Below are 26,572 nucleotides of genomic sequence, written 5' to 3' on the forward strand. Positions count from 1 at the left end.
CACACATTGCTGGTGTTTGACAAGTTAAAGGGTGTTTGAATATCTGGGTACAACAAAATAGCTTTGCAAGGTTCCCATCCTATTCACAAGTCTCTGTCTTGCAAAATGATCATATACCTATATTTCAGGTATTTTTTAAAAAGCAAGGGAATTAAGAGCAGTTCTCATCTGGAGGAGGGTTCCTCAGAATTACCTAAAGCCCTTTTTAATTATACACACTTGCCCCTGGCACCCTCCTCCACCACCCATGTTCTAAGTCTATTCCAGGTCAGAAGGTGTTTACGAAGGTTGGTCCAGACATGGGCATTTCGAAAACACACCCTGAGGAGTCTCCCTGCGTGGACAGCCTAACCATCACCCCTGGGCTCCTTCCATGCCTGCAGATTTATCATTTGTCTCTTGTGCTTTCACCTCATTCTGCAATTCTTGCTGCCATCTTTGCTTGATGATTTCCTCCATCCTGTTAATCCAGTATTTTTCTCTTCCTCATATCCTCTTTTTCAGACTGTCTCCATGCAATCATCCAGTTGTTTATTCAGTAAATATTTATGAAATGTCCACTCCCGGCCAGGCACTGTGCTAAGTGCAGGGGATACAGAGAGGCGTAAGCTAGAGTTTGTTTTGTTCTCCAGGAGCTTCTGGTCCAGTAGATTTACAGGGAAAGGTAAACAATTATGTAAATAAATGTGGTCCTGGCTATGTGTGTATAATAGCAGTGTTTTCATGCACAAACCTGGTGGGATGAAATGCAGTATAATTGAATCTGACTTGTTGCTGGCACATTGCGAAGCTATTTTGTTGTACCCAGATATTCAAACACTTACCCTTTAACAATTTCATGTTGATGTGATTTTTGAATTCCAGTAGTTTCTCCTTTCTTAAGAGTAAAAGGAAGTTTTTGTGTTTAACACCATTTGGCTCATAGTCCATGGGGTCTCTGGAAACTTGAACGTCAGTCATTCACTCTGTGGCTAAGTGGCCGGGCAGGCAAGCATCGGAGAGGTTCAGGTTCCCAGCATTTCGCATGAGTTAGCACAGTCCAGCTTTTGGCAGCCTGCCACTCTCTACTTGGTAGACAATTTTGTGAAATTTGACACTCGCGTGTCTTTCCTTGAAAAATCTTGCAAGGTTCAGCTGTCCTTCAATGGCTCACCCATTTCGGTTAAACTCCTGTTGTTAGACTCAAGTGGGGGGTTATCCTGGACATGTTGGCAGAATAGAGTCAATGCATTTCATTGACTTTTTAAAAAAACTACCAGGCTAATCTTTGAGCAATTTGTGCTTTAGATGCAGAAATAGGACACTGTTCTTTGTGTTTATTATGCTGCCATCAACTCTCCTTAAAATGTGAACCAATTTCCCCAAACAATTATTGTATCAACAGAGCAGAGTAAAGCAGGATTTGGACAATTACTCCTTTAGTTGACACATGTAAGCAGAGCCTTGGAGAGTATGCTTACCAAACATGTAGAGTACTTTGTAGTGAGGTAGAAGGGGTGGTTTGTGAGCGGCGTAGGGCTCTTACTGTGTTTTGCTTTTAGCTCATCTCCTTCGGTATTCATTTCTATGCTTCAAGTCTTTGGGGCCCATTCTTGCCCTTGTCCTTGATGAACAAGTTTGATGGTTGAAAAGCATCATGTCTTGGCTATTGCAATATTGCCCAGCTGGAAATACCCTGGACTTCGGAGTCAGAAGTCCTAGGTTGGAGCCAGGTATTAGCATTTACTAATTGTGTGATCCTGCTTAAGTTGTTCAAATTCCTCGTCTGTAGAATGGGAATAATAAATGATGTGTCTGCCCCCACCCCTACGCCAGCTACCCTTCTACTCATAGTGTGGATCAAATGAGAAAATGAGTTGGAAAGTGTATGTAAGTCATACATTGCTCTGCCATGGGAACTGTCATTCTTGCCAAAGATGGACATAGTGAACTCTCTGCAGGATTCATGGAAGGACTCTATGTTAGAGGACAGTTATGGAGACTTTCCCCTTCTGTGGCTTCTGTGATCATGAGCAGCTGCCTCTTAGTCTGCCCCAGAGGTAAACTGGACCACAGGGTGGGGGTGACTCTGTTTAATATGAAATTCTTTCTTTAATTAAGGTGAAATTTATCCTTATAACTTCCATGATAATTTATACTTCTTGGTTCTCGTTTTATAGAGTAACATAAAGCAATTCAAATCAGTGCATTTCAAGTCAAACAAATTTGTAACTGAGAAAGGGGTCTTCCCACTGTGCTTCCTGTTTGTGGCAATTCGATTCAGTAAATTTGAGTGGGTGCCTATCACGTGGGCGCTGTCCTTAGGCACTAAAGGCCGCTATTGTTTCTCCTCCTGATCTCCGGAAGTGGATCTGAAGGGCATGAGACCCAAATGGAGATGAATGGGAAGTAAACATGTTTAACTCAGTTCAAAAATAACAGCAATTTTCATTCTATTTAGAATACAGTGGTACTTGCGAGAATAAACAATGCCTCCATTTACTGGGCTTAAATGGCCACGGAGAATACTAATCTATAAAAGTGAAGAGAAAAGAATAATAAATGATAAAGACAAATATTTCTAATTTCTATAAGCTCCCATGTGTTTAACAAACGAGTAAGGGAAGATTATTAATTACACATAGAGAAATGGAAAAATGGTGATAGGGCAGCATGATACGACTTCTGTGCCCTTGATGTTCTTATAGTCACCACAGCCCACGGGAGGACCTTGACGTGTCTTCTCAGAGGTTAAAGGCAGAACACACTCTTTACAGTGAGTTACATATTGATGAACAGAATTTCAAACAAAAACAAGCAAATGAAAAAGTAGCATGAGCCTTAGAGTTAGATGCCCTGGGTTCTATTCTTGGCCCTGTTGCTGTCTAGCAGTGTGGTTTTGGGGGAAGTCAGTCTTTATTCCTCAGAATTTGTTTCCCTCAAATTTAAAACGGGCTACAGTGTTCTGCCCAGGCTGTTTTATTATATAGTTGTTAAGATTAAGTGTGATAATGTATATGAATTCAAATCTTCACTTCTTCTAGCCATCTAACTTTTGGAAAATTCTTTAAACATCTCTGTGCCTGCTTCTTTATCTTTAAAATGGGGGAAATACTAGTTAGTACCTACGTCAGGGTTTTTGTGAGAAGTAAATGAGTTAATCCCCATCAAGTACCCAGAACAATGCTTGATAGTCAATGCCTAATGCAAATTTTTTTGTGAACGTTTGAGGCCTCTATGTCTTAGTATATTTTTAGTCTACTATATATTTTTTTGAAATAGCACTTTTTAAAATAAAAATAACTGTAATACCCTATTTACTGACCAAACCCAATAACAGAATTGGCATGTTTTATCTTTTTGGCATCACTTTGGCAGTTTCACAAGATATGAATTTGTTGTCAATAAAGCTTAATCATGATACTGAAAACTTATTCCCAAATGCCTTTTTCCTTCAGAGTTTAGGCAAAATTTATGTATTCTAAGAAGTGCATTTAACCAGTAGTGTGAGTTTGGAAAGCTTTATGGGGGAATCAGCATTCGATCCAGCCTTCTCTGTTATTGTTAGGGTCTTGAGATTGTCTTAACCTATTCAGAGCTTTGCTTGTGTTGTATGCAATAAAAGAGATTTTTAAAATGTTATCTTTGATATTGAACCGTGCTAATTCAAGTATTTTTGTGACCCATTTAATTTCTAGAGGTAGTGAAATGTTGGTCAAGAACTCCATTTATAACAGACCTATTCATAATAATCCTAGTGGTTTATTTCACAGAAACCATTGCCAGATAAAAATACTGATCATGACTTCCTGTGACATTCCCTAAAGGGGTAAAATAAAATTGGGGAAATGTGTGGTATTTAACTAGTAATTGACTAATAAAGAGCCATTTTTAAAAAAAACCATAACTCCCATGAGCTGTTATAACAAAGGACCTTATGAGTATATCAGTGGCCACGCTGCCTGGAAAGGTTATAATCTGATGCCACACAGTGCTGGGTGCACAATAGATTTCCAACAAAGGGTAATATATTAGAAATTTGTTCCATTTCTGTTAAATATTTCCAAGTACTGCTGAACAGACAGTGTGGGATTATCTGTTTTGTTAATGTACTAATAGGCTTATAATTTTCTAAGGTTCCTGAAGAATTTGAGAACACCAAATAGTCTTACTTTTTTGTGTTTGTTTGTTTGTTTTCAGGCTTAAAACAGGAATTTATTTGGTTTTTCATTCAATCTAATACATTGATCTTATAAAATTCTTTTTTCAGCACATGATCGATAATCCATTGATTTAATGCATCAGAATTTTACATCCTAAATGTAAACTCTGGGATTATAGGTATTTTTTTGTGCCTTTCCATAATGTTCAAAATTAAATTGGCAACACAATGTTTTTTTTTAATTAAAGTTTATTGGGGTGACAATTGTTAGTCAAGTTACATAGGTTTCAAGTGTACAATTCTGTATTACATCATCTATATATCACATTGTGTGTTCACCACCCAGAGTCAGTTCTCCTTCCATCACCATATATTTGATCCCTTTTACCCTCATCTACCATCCCAAAGTCGTACTTCTTAATTCCTCTGTTTACTCTGTTAGAGTTTTAATGACCATGTTTTCATTTCACCAATCTTTGACGTCCTTGTGAATTAAGCTGTAAAAAAAGTTCACATAGTAACTGAAAAGGATATAAAGTGTTGCCAGGATAGTTTCCACATTTACAATTTCGTATTTCATTCCTTAATTTGTTTCTGGATTATTCGAGCTTTTATGGTTGTTTATAAAGTGCCCGCAATGACACAAGTTGTATGTTCAAGTGACGGGAAACAAGGGGACATCAGAAGGGGCATGTTCTGCACCTTCCCCATTGCCCTTTGTTTTTTCTGGTTCTTCGGTGGTTTGGACCCTGTGTTGGTGCATTGGTGTTCCTGGTGGCTATGTTCTAATGCGGGTTGAACTGTATGCTGCTTGGAAACCAATATTTGAAATATCACATATTTTAATGAGATGTAAAACTGCATGGTGAGTCGTCTTTGTGTGTGTGTGTGTATGCGTTTTTAATTAACATTTTGTTCAATTTGTTCCTCCAGGTGACCTTTTTCTGAAGCTGTTCATTGAGACTTCCTAGCATTCCTGCAGATACAGTAGGTAAGTAAATGAAATCAGATACCCTTATTGTCAGTGATTTCTTTGGGAAAATTTTTCAGGTGGGTAGCAACTTCCTTGAAAGAGGCGCAGTATTTCACACTTTTGGGCCCTGAATAGTAAACACTAGGTTTTTTTGGGGGGGATTGAAATACCACGTAAAGAGCATACACGAATGTTGTAAAAGATGCTGTAAAGTTTTATAAATGGTATTAAATTGAAGGCTATAATTTCCATGCTTTAATTCTGAAAAGATTTGTCCTGTTACCATTCATATAAACAAGTTTCAGAGCTCTTTATAATGGGCTTCGCTGACTTTGTCATCTTTCCTTTGGAGCTTCTCGTGGACCGTTTCACTGTTTGTTATCATTTCTCTCTGGAAGGGGAAGTAGAGATAGCCAATTCAAATTACCGTTTTATTACTCAGTGACAGCTCAAGTTGAGGAAATAATTGCCTAAGTAAAAGTTGAAAACAGTTGACTAATAGGTGATTTATGATTAACTCTGTGGATTTTAATTTATAAAGGTCACTTTTGGAAAATCTTAGTAACAATAATAGGGGTTGAGTATGCATTCAAGAAAATCAAGGAAGTTGAAAGTTAAATAATTGTCCCCAAAGTCTTTGATCCAGCTCTGCTCCTCAAAAGGGAGAGCGAGGCCTGTTCCCCCTGGTCCTGTGGTGTCCCTGCTATGAACTTGAGGTTATGCAGCTCAGGCCAAGGGAGTCTCTGCCGTGTGCAGGAGATTCGCAGAGTAGTTTCACAGACATCATCTCATTTGTGGAAAGGTGATCTTTTTAGCTTACAGATTCTAGAGAAGGAAAAATTGCTCTTCTATCATCAGTTGAACTATTGATGTCTGAAATGTTATTAGATTGTTCTAACAACGACTGCTTGGGTTTGATTAGGAAACTTGGTGTTTTTGTTTTGTTTTTTTCATGGGAACTGTAAACATTTGTGAGTTATGAAATTATTTGAGCAAAGTTCTTTCTCATGGGAAAGCCAGGGCTGACCCGAGACAGTGAGTATCCTGACTTAGAAGGCTAATCATTGGCACCTTATCAAACGAATAATCTTTAAATATCTGCTCCATATACATTTAGTGAGGGTGAGTGAATCTAATTCTCTAGAATCTAATTCTCTATTCATAAAGACTATGAATAAAGATATACCTTTTCCTGTTTGTTAAAAATAGGGATTTATTACATGTGATTTTCTGAACCAGGTGTTCATAAACCAGTTTAAAATTCAGCTAATAATAGCACTGTGCCATGCGTTGTTCAGATCCAGAATTTCAGGTGCCTGTCAGCCAGATGACATTGGTGCTGGTAGTGAGGCCTGCTTTTTACTCATCCAGTTAGTTCTGCGAGGGACAATAGCCTCAGTAGAGACAGGTCGGTGCTGGTGAGGCGTGTGTTTATTTCTGCTCAGAGGCACTGTCTGCTTGAGTGGAGACAGGGCCGATTACCATCTTGCCCCTTATGTAAGGAGTTGCATGTTCACCCCTGAGTTAAGTGGCTCCATATTTCCGATGTATGACAATGAAGATTCAGTCCTCCGTGGTGAGTTGTCACCCTGGATCGCTGCCAGGCTGGCCTGTTTATCCAGCTCTGGGGAAAAGCCAATCCTGTTCTGCCAGTGAGTGCAGGAGCTGTGTCATGTTCACCACGAAGCCCCCCTCTCTGAAGATTTAACCCGAAAAAAACAGCTTTCTTGGTGTCGTTTTATTTATTTTTTTTTAATTGTGAATTCATCCCATTCAAATACAATAAAACTTGAGCAAGTCAGGCAGACATACGGTCATTCTGAATTAACAGTATCTGAATTATGGGGAAATCCAACCCAACTTTCTGTTATATAGTCACTCACATTATATGAACTTGGTGCAAGGTTTCTCTGGAGCAAAGAGAGTCATCGCGGTTTGGAGAGAGCCTCGGTGTCAGGTGGTCCTAGGCTGAGGCCCCACCTCTGCTGGACATATCCTATGATGTGAGTTGGTTGAGTGACCTTAGACACGTTTCGTTACCTGATGGAATCCCCATCTCTTTACGTGTGGATACCTCTTCCTCCCAAAGTGGTTTGGAAGATCGAACGAGGCAAAGATGGCAACGCATGTGGTAAACAACACGTACTCACTGCCTGGCTCCCCAAAACAGGGGATCCTGGAAAGAGCGCCAGACATGGGGTGGAGAAACTGCTCTGCCAGGCATCTCTGCGCCTCACTGGTAAAGTGGCAAGGTGACACCTGCTGATACACCCTCTCTGATTAAGTGCTTCCGTTCTCCAATTAAGAGAGGCTATAACAGTCTTGGACCAAATATGTGGTCTCTGGATAGGAAACTGATAAAATGGAAATAAGAGAGTGATTTTTTAAGATTTTAAGAAAGCAAATCAAAGTCATTAAATATATTAAGGACTTAAAATGAATGCATTTTTTTTTCTGCTTTTGTTACTTGCATGTAGACAGCTTGTCTTCTTTCTGATGAGATGTTCTGACTAGACCTGTGCCTGTCTGACAGAAGAGTCCCGAGGATTCTCCCCAGTAGGGGTGTTCTCTTTCTATAAAAAGTTGCTTTCCCTGGTAGACTGTAAACTTCCTGAAGGCTAGTCTGAGTCTTTCATTATATCCTTGTTGCTCAGTACAGTATCTGATGCGTAGTAGGTGCTCAGTGGATATTGGTTGAATGGATGGAGGATAAATGATGGTTAGACTGTAGAGCTGGTTCTGTAACACTCTCTGAAGAGAACTCTACTTAAGGCACCTTACAGGCTGCCCAGCATAGTGCCTGTTACATGGTGTGTGTCTGGTAAACAGGCAAATGGAGGAGTGAATGCGGGCCTAAAGTATGACTTCCAATTTGTAGAGGAGTTTTGTGTGTATGACCCATTTATGATTTGGGAAGCCATGAAGGCTTTTTTAAGCAGAGGAGTGAAGTTCAATAGTAAGAAGGCACCATGGGTGGCTGATTGAGCAGAGGCCAGGAGACTAGGAAGGAAGGTATCACTGGCAAGAAGCGATGAGGGCTGAGAGGGAAGCCTGGGAGGGTAGCGTGTGCATGGCTCCAGCCAACTGGTGAAGCACAGTCCTGGGGGCAGGTGCCCATGGGGTTGGCTTTGGACATGATTTGGGGTACCTCTGTGGCTAGAGGAAAGGTGGGATCGCCATAGGTAAGCTTAAAGTACAGGAATAGATGTTAAGAGAATTATCATTTGGTGGTCTTTGTTCTCTGGAGAAGGAGGAAAAATCTTTTGGGGAGAGGAGGTGAAGCTGGGGTTTAAGAAGAATGCATGCTCCCCTAGTTGGAAAGGAACTCTTTCCAATGTGAATTCCGGTCCACTGTCTGACGGATGATTCCACAAGGAATTCTGGTCCTCCGTTCAGTGGGATTAACCCACAAGGATGTTCTGGATCTCACATCAGTAACCGTTGTGTTTTGATCAAATGCTCGTCTATCAAAAAGGCTATACGCAAATCCTCCAGCAGGGAAATTTGGAATACTAGTTGGTACTTCTCTTGTCATTCCTTGTACACAAAGTAATGCCCATAATCCTTACATAGAAAGCTTTTTTATTTTAATCCACTTTTTAAATTGCCCCTTGAAACAAAGGAGATGAACTGACCTCAGCTGAATGCATATACACTGGGATGGTATAGTGGTATCTCCCTTACTGTCATTGTAAAGTATACTTATGCTTTTATATGAAACTTATTAATATAGGGGAACAGTAGCTGTGTACGCCTTTATTTGGTATCCTTTTTTTCTTAAATCATTTCCCATGCCAAACCGTGGCAATCCCTGCTTACCACCAAAGAAGGCGGTAGTGTAGCTCTGAAGTTCCGAGATCCTGCCCCCACAAACACCCTATCTGCTCTTTGAAACTTCATCATGACTTCCTAACAAAAACGGACTTCTTCTGAATTAAATATTGATTTAATCTACCTTCCCTTTTGGATTAATTCATAACTAAACTAAAGTTTGTGTAATCTTTTCCCTCTGTTGTGCTCTCACACTGGGGGCAACCACTAGTTGCCCGTCACCATGTATAATAGGGCTAGGGTGCCAGGCAACCTGTAAAGATAGGGTTGGTCCCCAATCTCTGTACCTTATGTCTCCAACCCAGAACAGCCTGTGAAAAACTCCTAAAGCTAATTGGCAAGCTCAGATGGACTTGGAAATGTACCTGATTTTAATCCAAATTATTTTATATACACAGCCAAGTTGTGTTAGGAAATGGACACTTCCTGTCGTTAACTCACAGCTTAGGTCTTCCTTTTCATGTAATGAAGGCAAATATGACTGAAAATCCACTTTAGCAATTTAGTGGAACTAATCTGAAAGGGCTGGTTCCTCTCTTGTTGCTTCACCACCGTATTTCTCTCTTCCTGCTTCATTTTCAAACTGCATCCCTGATTCAGTTGAAGTTCAATCCACTTCCCTTCCCTCCTAGTGTTCACAGAGCGGCTGTGGATTGGAAAGACAGACAGCCTAGGGTGGTGGTCAGCTGCTTTCATGGACTCCTCATCATTATTGAAGGTCAGGGTAGCTAGTTTATTGGCCATTTACACCCCACATCAGGTACATTTAAGTCTATCTTAGAAACGGTCAGACATTTTGGTAAGAGGATAGTTGCAGAGAAAGCCACTGGGACTAACCCCCAGGAGTTACACTTTTCTTTAGCTGCTGTGCTAGTCTGTGTTTTATGTTTGCATATTTATATCTGCATATCTCAAAGCAAAGATGGTTTTTCACCTGCCCAGACGTCACACCTCAGTCTTTCCTAGTGCCCTTGAACACATGGTGTCCTCTTACAGCCAAGCAACAGTCCTCAGGTGCTTACTATTAAGGCTGGACTAGAACCGTTGAGATGTTTATATGTAATTTTCTCCCAGTTATCAAGTATAATCCATATTCATACAGACAAGTATAAACATGCAGGGAAAAAATATCAGTTCCCGTAGGGGTCACCACTGCCAGTCTAGTGACCAAGTTCCTAAGAGTATCTCTTTTCTTCACATAATTGAGTACTTACTCTGTATACAACTTTATATTCAGTAACTTTTTTGTTTGATATTATGTCATAAACATTTCTCCATGTCATTAAAAGTTCTTTGTTGAAAAAAGCATTTCAGTGGTTGAATATTCCTTTTTATGGTACTGTATTTCCCTGAAAATATGACTGGGTCTTATATTAATTTTTGCTCCAAAGGATGCATTAGGGTTTACTTTCAGGAGATATCTTATTTTTTCATGTACAACAATGTACATTTATTCATTTATTCATGTATAAAAATCTCCATTTATTCAAATACAGTCATGTCATCTTCTTCTGGAACATCGTCATAACTCTCCAAACCCCTAATTCAGCTTGAATTTCTTGTGACTCCATTTCCTGTAGAACCACTGGCCCCAATCTCTCATGTCCAGCAATAGAGCTCTCCTTCAATGAGCACTTCTTGCCAATGCAGCCTGCTCATAGTGCATTGGCAACACAGCTGTCAGTGATTTTATCCCATGAATTCTTTGCCCAAGTCACGACCTCTTGCAGGCTAGGCTTCACAGTTTCCACGCTGATTTCTCTCCATTCTATTTTCAATGTAGTCATTGATTTCTGTGCGCAAATGGTCCTTGAATGGCTTGTTTATTGCAATATCAAGAGTCTGGAGATAGACAGTCATTCCTGTGGTAATCATTATTTGATCTATTCTTCTCTCTGCAAGGAAATTCTTCATGTCTTTAGTGCGGTGAGTGCTGGCTGAATCCCAGACTAGCAGACCTCTTTGGCCACCTCACAAAACAAGTGGCAGCATTAAATCGACCCTTCCTTATAACCACTTGTGTGCACCAGGCTTTTTCGGCTTCAAGAACATAAATGCCTAAAACACCTTCAACCTTATCTTTCTTGCCCTTAGTGATGATTAGAGGTGGGGCTTTCTTTCCATCCAGACGAATGCTAAAATACAGGTAACACGTCCACTTTCATAACCAGTGGAGGGAATGTAGATTGATGAGGCACCCCTCTGATCAATTGTCGTTTGAGATCCTTGGCCCATAAACACTGCAGTTTCATCCACAGCAATCATGTTGGAGAGTTGGTATTTAGAAAAGTCGATGCCATCAACAAAGGACTTGAATGCAAGTGCACGTTCAATAACTTCAGGATCTTCCACCTTGAACAGTGTTGTCGATCTTAGAGACAGTTCATATCGCTGAAGGAAGCCTTCCGGCCAGTGTTGTGATGCTTTGAATTCTTTTGGGGAGATTTCTAACTGTGGTGCCATTGCAAGGGTAAATGTTTGAATATCAGCTCTGCGCACAACCAACGCCTTTGCTCTCCTGTCGGCAATTCATTCACAGGTGATGTCTTCCAGCTCAGGAAATAATGGTTGCCCACCCGATCCACACTTGTGCTTCTTAGCATTTCCCTCATCCATCTGTTGACTGAGGTTATTGTACTCTGCTCTCCATTTTCAGACCATTTGGAGATCCAACTTCTTCTCTTTGCAGAAAGCTGTAAGATTCTTGCCCCAGGAGTCCTCCACGATTTCTTTCTTGTACTCGATGGAATAGCCCTTTCTTTCTGCACTCATCTTGTCTGGGGGTCAAAATATTATTCCCTTTATATCTACCATTAAATCAAGTGTTAATTGAAGACTTACGAGACAGGAGTGGCAACAAAAATGATGACAGTTAAGAATGATGGTCCACACAAAAGCGACGAAAAATTGCAGGCACCAAAATTCAGAAAATGTTTCTTTATTTCACACAAGTGCATTAAGTATGTCCATTACAACACACGACGTATTGAATTATGAAGATTCATATGAGACACAACCATGTCCGTTGTTACCAAGTGCGCATGTTATTCGTGCTTTGTGTCTGTACTCGGGTTGATTATTTGGCAATAAGTCTCGAGTTCATCTGTTTACATGGGCATTTATCTCTCATCCAAAGGCGCCCCTTGGGTATTTACAAATACTTAATTATAATTTATATTGTATAAGTATTAATGTCAATAATATTTATTTATATTTAATTATATATTAATATTATTATTTTATAATTCAGTACATCTGTCGTGTGTTGCAACGGACATACTAAATGTGTCCGTCTGGCTGACGATCTTAACTGGGGCTTATTTTTTCAGGATGCTTATTACGAGCATCCTGAAAAATCATGCTATGGCTTATTTTCTGGTTAGGTCTTATTTTCGGGGAAATACAGTATAGAAGTACGTATGTTTAAATCAATTTAAACTTCTATTTTTGACATTAGAGTTGTTTTCTGATTTCTTTAAACCGTTAAATATAAACTCTAAATATTCTTTTATAAACATCTATTCAGTTTTTTTAAATTAAAGTTTATTCGGGTGACGATGGTTAGTAAAGTTACATAGGTTTCAGGTGTACAATTCTGTATTACATCATCTATATATCACATTCTGTGTTCACCACCCAGATTCACAAAATCTATTCAGTTTTTAAAATGCTCTATGTTCAGGGAAGTTGGGCTCCCATTGACAGGATGAGAGAGTGTTTTATCACACCCTAAGAATCATCAGATCCTTAAATCTTTGCCAGTTTGGGAAGTGAGAATGACATCTTATTAATTTTTATTGTTTTTGTTACTAATGGAATTGAATGTTTTTCATAAATAGAATAGCCATTTGTGTTTTCTCTTTTGTGATTGTTCATGTTCATCTTTTCAGGTGAAATTGTCATTTATGGCAGTTGTGACATTTATGATCTTTTCCCATTTTCCTAGAAAGGTTTATTGGGATGCATACTTTTGCACATACTGTCTTCTCAGTAGTAGTTAATTACATGCAAAATTGTCCTATATTTGAAGGGGAAATCAGGTGTGGAAGTATCAAAGAGAACATACTTGGAAGTTTTAATGTAACTTCTTGGTTGTGACTGTCAAAATCTGAAAAGTGAGCTCTGCCCAGTGAGCACACTTGTCTTACCTCACCCAGACCTTGTGGGCAACCCTGTCCTCACCCTGCATCCTGCTCTGGTACTTCTATTTCCCCTCTTCCCGTCCAGGGCAGATAGGGTATAACTCCTGTTCACAGAATACTACTAATAAGCACAACGTGTCGCTCATAATAAAATGCTGTGACTCCATGAAGTGGTTCTTACGTGCTTTTCTTCTCCTAATGTTTCTTCTCAGACTACTTGGCTGACTTTTCTTTCCTGCTCCCTAATCATTGTTTTCAGGTGATCCTTGACCCTCCCCCTCTCCTTCGTCTCCTTGCATTCTCCAAATTATCTAGGCCACTCTATGACTTCAGCAGCCACCCACAAGCCACACCTCCCTAGACCAACCCTCACTTCCAGGCTGCAGACTCAGCTGTCCATTGGGGGATCTTTCCCTGGTGTCTCACTGGCACTTCTAATGTAATGCGCCCCCAGATCAACCTATTCCTCTTCCCTAACTTACCCTGTGGCCTAGATTTTCTCCTAGTAAAAAAAAGACCTCTACTCCATCTACCAAACCCGACACATGGGGCAGCATCTTGAAATCCCTCTTTCCCTCAATGCCCACATCCCATGATTTATATGAAGTCCTGTCAGTTCTACCTCCTTTATATCCCTTGATCTGCATCCCTGTTCCTCCTTCATTAGTCCAGGCTTCACTTTCTGAATGAATGAATGAATGAATGTTTTCCCAATTAGATATGGTCTTAAAAAAATAAATCAATTTTCTCTAAAATAAATTGAAATCGATATTTTTGCAGGGCATTGTATTTTATTGGCATATTTATGAATTCTTTGTGTGACGTGAATCCTTATCCATTAATTTACCTTTTGTAGAAACTTGAATTCTTCACCTACTTGGTTGGTTTAAAGCAAAGTACACCTGAATAATGTCTAATGCGTATTAGTCAAATGAGAGTCCCTAAATGTTACTTTCTAGTTAAAAGGCTTTTGAGTTGAGGGCTTGATATTTTTTTCTTTGGGTCTTAATTATTTCCATATTGCAATATGTATTGTTTTTTGTAATATTGGAATTATCTTTTATTAGCTAGCTTTTCAACTTCACCTCCCAGGGAACTCAGGCAAGAAATACAAATATTTTCATAAGATTCTTTGAGGGAGTAAAATTAATATTTTTGAGAATGAAAATATGGTGAGTTGTCTCCTAAGGATTGAAAGACTTTATTAAGATAGCAAAATATCCTTCCCCAGGGGTATGTTTTTTCAGGGGTTATTGGAAATACGGTGCTGGGAAGAATAAAAGGAAATTTAATACCATGGAAGTTGGAAACAGCCAGTGAAATCCAATCCGTTTTTAGAACACATATAACACACTAACTCCCAGAGATTTAAGACAGCTCAGTTCGCTTCCTGAATGTGTCAGGCTCATTATGACCGTGACACAGAAAAGTTCTTCAGCATGAATATGCCATGACCGTGTTTTATTTACTATGAATATTTACTACACCTGAATATAGGTGTCCCCATGGGTCTGCTTTCCCTTATTGGTATCAAGTTGCTTCAGTGTTGGTACTTTTCTTCGGTTGGGTTCCCCAAAACCAGATCCTGTGACAAGGATTCAAGCACAAGTGGGTTATTTGGGAGGTGATCCTGGAAAGCATTGTTAAGGGAATAGAGATGTGAAATAGGGAGGAGAAGAAAGCCAACAAAGGGGTGCACTTCAGCAGGTTACTCAATCCCTGGTGAATTCTAGGCAACAGCCTTCAGAATCATCCCTTCTGAGGGACCAGCAAGCTGGGCTGTGTCTCCTCCAACTTACATCTGTCGTTGACTGATGGCTGCTCTGAAGTTAGCTTGTGAAGTCTCCTTCCAGTGGAGGTCCTTCTGGTGTAGTCTTGGGTGCTCACTGTAAGCCTGTGTGGGAATGGGGAGTTGAGGGGGTACGAGTGGGTAGCAGCAGTGCCTGCTGAGTGCTTCATCTTTTTTAACACTTACAGACAAGTTAACTTGAGCAGTGTACCTCAGATGGTCAGATACAAAGCACGTGCAGAGATTGTGAGTAGAATGTACTTACATTATATCAGTGCCCGATAGATGTCAGGGTGACTTTAAAAGGCTTTGATAGTTTGATACCACTTATCCTGAAATGGGGAAGGGAAGATGTGGGGAGAATTCTGACAGGTATCTAGATGTTGTTCTTGAAATGACACATTGTGCCCCAATTAGAAATGCTGATGAGCCATTCAAGTAACAAATGGAACAACGGGATTGTCAGGCTCCTTATAGGGTTGAGGTTTCCTCAGTGCTAATCAGGCTATAGAATTTATAACTAGGCCCACAAGGAAATTACGATATTTTTTCCATGCACTCAGATCTAGAAGAAAACAAAAATCTGACGGAAATCTGTGGCCAGCCAAATCTGAACAGAGCCACCTTCATTACTTCGGGAAATTCCTGGGGAAGGAAAGAAGGTAGAATCCAGTGCTGTTAGTGGATTTTAAAAAGAATCCTTCTCTGCTATATATATTTGTTATTCCTTTCTGTTATACTCATACAGCAGTCTTGATGACATATCTTAACATGGAAAAATGTATCCTAATATCTTATTGACTGTGCTATTGGTGTCATTTAGGGGATGAGGGAATAAGATCTTGAAGCTGTGACAGATCTAATCATTCAGACTTATTGTGAGATGCTGGCAGCAAAGAGTAGGAGAGTGTCCCTGTCTTTAAAGAGACTCCAACTCAACCATGAGAGACTAGCAGAGAAGTCACTGCCACTGAGAAACTGATTATACCGGAGACAGATGAGGAACAATTAATTCTGCCACTGGGGAAGACATCCCAGAGCTGTGACATTTGAGTTGGGCCTTAAAGAGTACTAGGTTTCACTACGGGCTGAAAGAGGAGAATCGTAGTCCAGGCAAGAGGCCCTGAAAATGCCGAGGGTGGTCAGGAGGCAGGAGTGGTTTGGTGTGACTGAAATACAAGGTGTAGTGAGGTTGTAAAGGCAGCTTGTGAAAGTCTTGAGGGCCTTGCCTCTGCTTTTACCATCCCTCCCACACTGATGTCAAAAGGTGGATACCATTTGTGGTCAAACCATTTCTTTTGGCTCATGTCCGACTTCCCATCAAACATCCTGCCATTGTGGAAACAACTGAGGTACAGGATGATAAATGGAGCTATGTGAAACCTATGTGGGGTTCAATATCCCATAGATGCAGCGTTTGGGTAGTGAAACCAACATTTTGTGCTAGGTGGCTGATTAGTCATCCTGTATGGCCTGTGGATGCCTTGCTGAAGAGGAACTGGACATGCTTCAGGCAGGTGGTCAGTATCATATATAAAGTATATTACTTATCCTCTATTTGCCATGTATTTTCTATCACTCCAACAAGCCCAAAGTGTTTTATATTTCAGGAAATACCTAGCCATATTTAGTAGTAGCGTGTTTCCCCGAAAATAAGATGTAGCCGGACAACCAGCCTCTAATGCGTCTTTTGGAGCAAAAATTAATATAAGATTGGGTATAATATAATATAATATAATATAATATAATATAATATAATATGGTCTTATATTAATTTTTGCTCCAAAAGATGCATTAGAGCTGATTGTCCGGCTAGGTCTTGTTTTTGGGGAAACAGGGTATCTAGAATTGGCTGTGCTTACTTTTTCCTGATTCCTTCCCTTCTCTGCACTGCTTGTGTCATTAGTGTGTTGGTGCTTTTGGCCAGGCTTCAGGGGCACATCTGCTCTTACAGTCCTTCAGTACCTGCACTGAGAAGGGGAACAAAGTAATAAGTTGGCATCCGCTTTTCCACCATTTTCAATTAAGCAGCTAAATCCCTTTAGTTTTTGTGTTCATCTTTTGTTTCTGGTGGAGTAGCTGCCTTGGTAGAGGGAAGGAAAACTCAGTGTGGTGTCCAGGTGCAGGACCATTTCTCAGGGTGAATTAGGAGCAGGAGCGGAAAGCAGCCCCCAGACATGTCTCTAGGAACTGCAAGGGGGTTTGTCCAATTACTACGTCTCCAAACCTGGGACTGACTGACTTGCTGCTTGCATTCAAAATTGTGCGTAGTTCATCCACTCTCAGAAAGGCTCTCCAAATGGCTTTGCTATAGAACGCCTCCAAGCAGTTACCTTGTTTATTTCTGAGACTGACCAGTGTACTCAAGATTCTTTCTCCCTTAGGAATTTCTGCTTCCTCTTTTATCACTCATGGAGTGTTTTTCCCATGGAATTCCCCATTCCTCTTAGGTTCACTTTTATTCCATCTTTGAAGCCTGAAGCCTTCAGGCTTCCAAGAGATGTTTCCCTGATGACTTCACAGCATAAGATAAAGACTTAAAACTATTTGAGGCCAAAGAGAGAAGTGTTAGGATATCTTGAGTCTGATTTAGTTAATTGGCCCGTGACTTCTGTGTATCTTTGGGTGACTTGCTGTCCTTTAGTGAAATGAATGTAAGAATAGTCTAAGAAACTGTTCCAGCAGTCAGACGCATACATCCTCCTGTCTACCCCTTGTTGGTCACTCTGCCCAATACAAGAGAAAAAAACGAAAGTAAATAGGATATTTTTTTAGTTTCGTATTTAGCATCCAATACTTCAGCATGTTTTCCCTGTGACTGGCACTTTCTCCACATGCAGGACTGTGATGTGGGTCTGGTCCTTGAACTTGAGGAGACTGATCTTGCTGTTGCTGGTCTCGTGAGTGCGCTCATTGTGACAGCCCTGAACCTTGCTTTGACTTGGCCCAGCCCACAGGAATCTATACTCATACACAGTTGGGACCATTATGCTTCCACCAGAGCATTAGATCAGTTTTTTCCATAGTATAGCTATCGAAAGCTGCCAGTAGAGGACCTACTTTTGAGGATGGAGGAGCTTTTTCTTTCTGATTGAGCAGAAAATTGGATAGGAGGGTACAGATGTATGGGAAGGTAAGTAGAGTTCTTTAGTGGTTTACCAGCCCCTTGTGCAAGAATAGCCTTTGGCCTCCTGCTCTGCTATTGGTTGTTATTTTCACTGAATTTTAAACTTATGACATTTAGTCAGAGTGAATCTTAATGTGCATTCTGTAGGAATCAAGACCAATGTCAATGCTCAAGAATTATACCTGAAGAAAAAGACTCCAAACCTTTGTGCATACAACTTTTAGGAAAGTCTTCTAGGGCTAATTAAGATGATTTTGGGTGGAAATTTTTTCATGTCTAATTATCCGAGAGATAACTCTGGTGATATTTGGTTTTATAAACCCAACTCAGGACTCATAGTAATGTGCGTTACTTCCATGTAGTAAGAGATATTTTGAAAATATATGGACATTTCTGGGACATTTCATAAGATATCAAGACCAAGTATGTTAGAACTATTCCAAAAATCCAGCGTTCATGACCAAGCTTTCCAAAATGGTGTTACAGGAAAATGGTCTTCCATAAACTTGTTCACCAGTAAACAAAGTTAAACAAGCTTTGTTCTTATTGCAGGACTTCTCTGAGTCTTTAACATGCTAATGTGTATAGTGGCTATTCAAGGGTGGGATACAGGGTTAGGTATTTGTCCTGGAACCCCTTTGATCCGGGAGTACCTACGACCATCTCCCAGAACTCGTAATTCTGACACCATTGGAGAGATGCTGGCACGTGATAGACTTAAAATGGTCACACATCCTCGTAACTCTTCCCATCCAGCACTGGAGTGTTATTTTCCTACCTCTTGAAATCTGGGTTGGTCTTGTGACTTGCTTAGAATGATAGATACAGCACAAGTATCTATCTGTGAGTTCCAGAGCCTAGACCTCAAGAGGTCTGTCAGCTTCTGCTTTTGCCCTGTTGGAACTGCCCTGAGATCTCCAGTGAAGGAAGCTGGTCTAGCCTGCAGGGGGAGGAGAAGCCCATGGAGGAGAGCCGCGGTGCCCCCATCAGTAAGCAGCATTAACTGCCAGGCATGCGAATAAAGCCTTCGCTAGCCTTCCAGCACAGCTGACCCAACTGGGAGCAGCGGGTGCCTGAGCCCAGGCAAAAGCGGCAGAGGAGCTCTCAGCCAACCAAAACCCATAGAGTGGAGAGAAACAGTGAATCATTGTTTTAAGCCACTAAATTTTGAGGAGCTTTATTACACGACAATAGTTAATTGATATACTAACACAAGCAGTAGCACCCCACAAAAATTTTGAAGTAAGACAAAAAATATGGTGGTTTATCTAATCAGAGACTTTGTATGAGTCTCTTCTGGCTTGAATCTAAATTTCTGGACAGGGAATTTCCAGAAACCTGAGTCAAGTGAATAGTTAACAAGAACATAATGTGTTTGGCATATGATTAATAGTACCAGAAAATGGTACCTCGTCACAGCATAGTGATCCAGCGTGGGTCGTGTTAAAATTTCCTCAGGAAGGTGAGAGGGACTGATGGAGAAATTGTAGCCTTCCCACCTGTGCTCAGTGACATTTTGCCAAGGGCTGTCTGACAGCTATCTCGGAAGGTGACCTGTGTCGCTTAGGGCTCATTCTTTCGGCTTAATAATTAGATTTAAGCAGACACAGCTTCGGATACGGCCCATCTGCTCTACTCACTGGCCAGCTGTGGGGATGTGACACCTTGCCAGTGTTCCCGTCATAGGGCAGGTTTAATTAGTACTGGTTCCTAAGAGCAAATCTGATTAGCAGATGTCAAAAGGGACACATTTTCAGCTGGCTCCTGTTGAGATGTGGCAACATCCAGCTTAGGACCATGCCTCTCCCTGAGACCTGATAGCTGAGTGTCTAGTCCTGGCAGTGCCACATACCCGGACACCAGACCTGTTGTCTTCTCAGTACCCCAAGGCCAGGTGGCGCTGTGGACATGGATGTTGGGACTGGAGGCTCTGTAACCATCTGGGAGGCCTCGGGCAGAGCTGCGTCATAGCTACACCCCGTCCTTAAAATTCTCAGACCGGAGCGTCCTGACAGTTATGCTTCGGCCATGCTGGCCACCGTGTGTTGGGAAGAAGCAGCATGTTCCAGGAATCATGGGAATTGGGGCTGGAAAAGACCCATTTGGTCATGAAGTCTCTTCCTTTGTCATACCCTCATCACTCCCCTGGGAAACTCTGGAGCGCTTTGTAAGAATCTGTTTCCGAATGACTCAGGCTGGGAGTCTTCCAGCCATTCCCTTGGGGATGAAACGGCTCTTTCTGTGGAGGAAATACTCTCCTCACGATTGGTTGGGATCTTTTGTTGGTTGGCTCCAGCCCCATCCCTCCTGGCTAGTCTTTCTCAGACCACCCTGAACAAGGCCCCCTCTACCTCTTGCCTTCCCACAGTTAAGTCTGTGTCATGCTTCCGCTGAGCAGCAATTAAACAGAGGAGCAGGGGCCTGCTTCCTACCCTCGGGGCTTTCTGAAGAGCTGACTTTCCCCAGCTGCTTCAGTACTCGGGTCCCCTCGTCTGGATTTCTCTCTAATTTTTTTGTCCCTATAATATCTCATATGTGCTGGTACTTGACCAGCACTGTGAGGAGTGCATGTACCACCATGGGAATGGCATTTTCATGGAAAATTCTTTGAAAATTCTTTTGAGTCTTTGCTAGAGCAGAGTGACCTTCGTTTATATGGCATTGCCTAATGGGTGTGAAAAACTATAAATGGAACATGGCGCCTCCAGAAGCCAATAATAATGATATCGTGCATCATACGTACTGGTGGGCACAGCCGTGTAAACACTGTGGTCCTGGGGCATTTCTCTTGGGGAGTTGCTGTAACTCAGGATACAGCCAGTAAAACAACAAAAGTAAGGGTCTGTGTATCGGCACAGACCACAGCCACGTTAGGAACGTTTAGTAAGCAAGGGATCGTGGTTTAGTGGGTCTCTGATGTTGTTGCTCCTGATGAAGCTAGGAGATGAACAGCAGGAGCTCACCAATGGGACCCCAGTTCAGGCCATGTGGTGTTTATAGGCCATGAGCTCCAAATGGGAAGGGCCATTTAGATCAGCGTCTTTTTGAGCATGTCCCACAGAGTGCTACGGTTCCTAGGGTGTTTTTGGGGACTACCTGGGGGTGATAGTGGTGGTGGGAGCAAGGTGGCCCTTGTCAGCCCCTTATTTTGTAATCAGCACAGCTCTCCTTTCATCTGTTTCATGTACAGAACTGGAGTTGCTTGTTAGATTCTGTTTGATAAACAGTGTTCCATGCTCAGAAAGAAAGTTTGCAAACCGCAGGTTCAAAGGACTGACTTCTAGTAAAAACAAACAGAGAGAGAAACCTCTTTAGCCGAGCAACTAACGATTACATTTCTGGGATCCACATAGATCAATCCACAGACATTTAGAAGCAGCAAAAAGCAAAGAACTAAACAAATAGATGTTTCGGTGTAACTACTATGTCATCAGGAAACTCTTAGTCAATATAAACAGAACATGCAGATGTGGCCTCTGAGTGGCAAGGTGAACAAGAGGCCATTTCTGGTCATATGTGCAGGTGACTGTGCCAGATTGTGTTCTTAAGTAAACACCAGCAAGTCCTAGAATTGAGATTAGTGAGAAGCAGATGATAAAGGTGACCACTTATTGAGAATTTCCCATTTGCTGGGCACTGTGCCTCAGATTCATCGTCCATGCTACGAACCCTAGGTTCTATTATTATCCCCATTTCACACATGGGGAAACTGAGGCTCACAGATTGAACAATTTACCCAAGGTGACACAACTGATAAAGTGATGGAGCTGGGGATAGGTCTCTAGAGTTTGTCTTTAAATGTCCTACATTGCCTCTGTCTGTTAACCTCTTTTTAATTGTATTTGTGTGTGTGTGTGTGTGTGTGTGTGTGTGTGTGTACGTGTCCGTGTGTCTAAGTGTGTAGCCTAATGGTTTGGGTAAGTACAGTACCTGACTATACCTAGTTTGAGAAAATGTCTTATAGTTACAACTGTATCATTATTCCACTCAAAGATTGCTCCATATGAAGTTGAAATTTAGTGTTACATGTAAATGATTCTCATTGATAGAAAAAGGAATGTAGAGAAAAGGAGCCAGTAGTTGAACCTCGACAGCGTGTACTAATAATACTAAGCAGGCATGTGCAGCTCTGGAAGCGTGTCTGTGCCTGGATTTAATGGCTCACAGACAGTCACTCCAGAGTTTTATTGGAGCAGTAGAAAATAGAACTCTTGAAGCCCATTGTTAAGGCAGATGGGAATAACCTTTGCATAGGTTTTAAGTTTTTAAATGTTGTGTGTTTTTCTCAGATTGTACCTTAGCTTCTCTAACTCATCCTCTGTATCGTGGTCTTAGCAAACGCTAGGTCAGGAAGGGTCTCTTTTTGAGGGTCCGCTCTTGACCTACTTCATGCCCTTCCAAATGTGCATGAACCGCGTCCTTTTTCTTCCCAATAACCAGATTGTCAGAGCGACGCTATCACATTCTGCTGAAGCTTCTTTGCGGTCAATGGACTCTGCTGGAGCAAAGTCGGTCCCCTAAAGAGTGAATTTAATGGGCATTTAGTTTTGTTTTTATAGGTGCATTTGGAAAAGCTAGAACTGTTTGAGAAACTATTTCACAGCACATCCAGGTGGCTTGAATGCTCTGCCTTCATGCATCATACCAATTTGAAACAAGACTAAAGCTTGTAGTGCATTTCTCTCATGGAGCAAGTCGGGCCCTCGGGGAGAAACATGAACTTATGTGGGTGCTTAGGAAGTATTGAGCAATAATTCTTTCAAGCCACAAGGGCCCCATTTGCCTAGCAGAAATTTATGAGTACAGCCCTAGTGGCGTATGAAAGTTCATTTTCTTTTCTTTCCCAAATGCCTAGCTCACCTCTTGAAAGTAACAATTTCATTGAAAGATTTGACCATACTAGATCTTTACAGAGACATGCCTGAGAAATCCCACTCTGGGTGCTGTAGCAGAAGACAATGACTTTCCTGAGATAAGGCCTCAGGTGTGACCTCCTGATGAAGAATGTGTTGGTGAAAGGGGACATGGAGAAAAAGTTGCTAAGTTACAGACACTTATCTGACATAACAGATAGCTAAGATCTTCCAGGTCATATCAGAGATGGACGTGCAGAAGCTCTGCACCTTTTGGACCCGAACAGCCGTTAGAGTGAGTGCCTCACAGTGGCAGACAGCTTGGTTTACCAAACATCTGTCTCAAAGAGGGCGGTTGAAATTCCTACAACAGGGGAGTGTTTCCATTCATTGTCCATGAGAAACAAGAGTGAGTGGGAGTAAGTGAAACACAGATCAAGAGGAAATGAGTCTGCTCTCCACTTGGGATTATAATGCAGATGAATTCCATATTTTGGTAAGGGAATGTTTTCTTTTAGAAAAGACAAGAAAGAAAAGTTTAGATTCTGACCCAGTTACTGAAAAGCAGACTAAGATGTGGTTAAAAGCCGACTGAAAGTCTTTTCGGTTGGTTGTGTTTTTGTTTTTGTGTTCTATTTTGTGTGTGTGCGTGCGCATGCAAGAAAATGGCCCAGGACTTATTGGCACCCGTTTCTGCCCCTGGCCCGACTTCCTCAACCAAGGTGGCCTGACCTCACCAGAAGGAGTTGCTTTAAAACTGCTGTAGTCAGCAAAACTATGGATTCTCACTGCGTCTGCCCATGTCCGTGACTTGAGGATTCAAACAAATAATGCATATTCAATCCTATTGACTAAGTTCATAACTGGGGTTTTCCTGGTTAATGTTTTCCCTGTAAAAATGGTAGTCCTATAAGAACGCAACGTTCGATTCGGATTTAGAGGTTTTATATGCCAGCCCTGGCCCCTACTGTATAAATCCAGGAATGGATTTGCTCTTTGTACATTGTGTTTAAAATGTGCTGTCTCTGATGATTCTAAACCAAAGATCTGAGCTCTGTTTTACCCTCTGAGGTGTTACTCACCAGGTAGTTATTGGTCCCCTGCTGTGCACTGGATGCTGTGCGAGGAGATGATGCTGAGTAGGGAGACAGGGTCCCTGCCTTCATGGAGTTTGCTATCTATAGCAGCCTGGGCTTGGAGCTCACAGCTTGGGAGCTTGAAGTAAGGGAATAGCGCTCTGCCTGGAAGAGAGCCACCCAGGGAGCTGCTCAGAGAACTGGGAAGCTCTCCCTTGGCAAGTCAAACCTCTCCTCATTGCCATCCTGGCACTGGTGGGTGGTCAGCGATTTTCCTCAGCCACCTTCAGGCCTCCCCCCACCCTGGTTCCATGTCAGTGGGCCATGCTTAGCTCTCACAACAGCCAGGAAGAGAGTGCTTGCAGCCTGCCCTTCCCACTGGCCTTGCCCACTGGAGGTGGACCTGCCTCCAGCATTCCGACCTGGAATTACAAGAGCCATTCAAAACTAACGAAGGCTCCCCCCACCTTCTTCCAAGTCACCTTCTCTGCCTTCAGTTCACATATAACAGCGGCTTTATGTCTTGCTCTGATCCTCCTGCTACTTTGTCCTAGTTGTCATTGTACATAGATGTCCATGTGTCCTTCAGGCCTTGGCTGTATGTACCTGAAGGTGATGTGACTGTTTAAGGAAAGGCTCTTTCTTTAGCCCCCGTGTGGCCTCCCTGGGCTACCTGTGCTTCTGGGGCCTGCACATGATGGCCAAAGCTTTCACCTGATTGTTTCTCAGGGACAGAGCTGAGAGCATGACTGTCCTACCATGCTCTGCCCTCTCAGAGGGACAGCGGAGAAAGGTGGGAACCCAGAGAGCCTCAGCAGGAAGGATGGGAGACCACCACCCGAATGCCCACTCCAGGGCGGTTTGTGGACACATAATATGCTGTCCTCCTTGTGGGCAGGGGCAGAGCTCCGGGGTTCTCCTGGGCACTTACGGAGCAGGTGCTGTGTGCACGGCCCTGTGGGGATGTGACGGTGACAAAGATGAATATTTCGATCTCAAAGAACGTGTGGACTGTCTAGTAAGGGAGAAAAGACGTGCTCTTAAATCCACTGTACTGTAGAAAGTGCTGTGCCATTGAAGGCGTACAGATAAAGACCACACCCCATTCAGTGGGGGAAATAGTCTAAAGCAGGGGTGTCCAAACTTTTTTCAACGTTTTTTATCAAGGGCCATATGTGGTAAAATACACCAACAGCCGGGCTACTCACTCGAGGTGAAGTACGTATTGCCTCACCTGGTTTATTTAAGTAAACTAAATATATTTTTGGAATTTGCTGCGGGCCAATTAAAAATGGATTGCGGGCCGCAGTTTGGACACCCCTGGTCTAAAGGAAAAGGCTTCTGTGGAAGAGGTGACATTCAAGGCTTGGTGGGAGGTTGACATGTGGAGATGAAGGGGTGAGGAGGCAACAGCATTGAGGTGGGCACAGGCAGGAAATCCAGTTGGAGCTCTGAGAGTAGTGGGCAAGTCTCACCTGCCTCCCAAACAGTGTGGCCACAGCAGGGAGGAGCCCAGCAGGGTGATTCCTGGAAGTCCCAGGAAGCAATTCACAAGCGCCCTTTGCTAGTAGATTCCAGTGGGACAGGGACAAGTGGGTTTGGCAGTTCTGTAAATGTGGGTGTGTCTGATCATCCCCCCGCTGGGGCCACAACAGCGTTTCCCACTCCAAAACCCGAGACTCTCAAGGGACCCCGCTGGAGAAAGCTTGCTCTGGAGTAACGTGAGGCCCCTTAGAGACGGTTAGCTTTTCTTTTCCTGATGGTAAATCAGAGCCCTCACACAAGGCTGGAGAATTTATTTCCTAAGGATGTGAGGGTAGTTGGACAAAAGCTTAACGACAATGGTTGTTTTCTAAAAGATAAATCCAAAGGTCACAGAGCTATTAAATTTCTGTAATTTAAGGATTCTAGAATTACAAAATGGCTTATCTCTTAAAGTTGACCCTCGTTATAACTCAAACTTGAAATGTTATAATGTTATTTCTACTACAGAAATATATTTTTTAAGTGGATATATATATTTTAAGTTTAACTTAACCTTAGCGGTTCTGGTTTCTGCTGTCTGTAGGCTAGGTGGGCACAAGCTAATGGCTGCCCTCATCTATGTAGGTAGGCAGGTACTTGGCGGCTACTTTAATTATTACCATTTTCCTGCCATGCAAGTCTGAACTGAGAGTTCTATTGTGTGAGTTTTGCAGCACAATGTTATTTTATGGGTTTATTTTTTATATTCCCCCCCTTTTGAGTGTTACTGGATCCCCAGTCACCGGAAGGCCAGGATCTGTTTCAGTAACTGATTTATCAGGTGCCAGGCTGGTCATACACCTCACTGAAAGAGTTTATGAAAGGGACCCCACCTTCTTCCCCGAGGAATTTGTGACTGGCTCAGCCATGAACCTGCCACAGAGTGTGACAGGCCATGGCTGCCTTTATGTTTTCCACACGGCAGTAAATGTGAAGTGGCTTCTACAAGTAGCAGTTACATTTGAAATATGAGCTCTGTAACCTCCTTCAGCACCTCCCAGGTCTCAGCAGTGGTGCTCAGGGTACTTCAGAAGTGAATGGGTGAGCAACTTCAAAGGAAGTGCTCCTAAGGCCTGTGGGCCTCAGGTCAGTTCATATTTTGTTATCAATAAATGC

At 42.1% G+C, this 26,572-nt stretch overlaps 1 protein-coding gene across 2 annotated transcripts in view; it reads left to right on the top strand.

Moving 5' to 3' along the window:
- The window catches only part of LHFPL2 (LHFPL tetraspan subfamily member 2), a 144,967-nt gene that overhangs the window by 65,731 nt on the left and 52,664 nt on the right, over positions 1-26,572 (top strand). For both annotated transcript variants that reach the window (XM_019728170.2, XM_019728173.2), the window contains one exon: positions 5,075-5,132. The gene's annotated coding sequence lies outside the window, so the exon portion shown is untranslated. The remainder of the gene's footprint in view (positions 1-5,074; positions 5,133-26,572) is intronic.

Source organism: Rhinolophus sinicus, linkage group LG03 (assembly GCF_036562045.2).
Source record: "Rhinolophus sinicus isolate RSC01 linkage group LG03, ASM3656204v1, whole genome shotgun sequence".
Classification (NCBI taxonomy): Eukaryota; Metazoa; Chordata; class Mammalia; order Chiroptera; family Rhinolophidae; genus Rhinolophus; species Rhinolophus sinicus.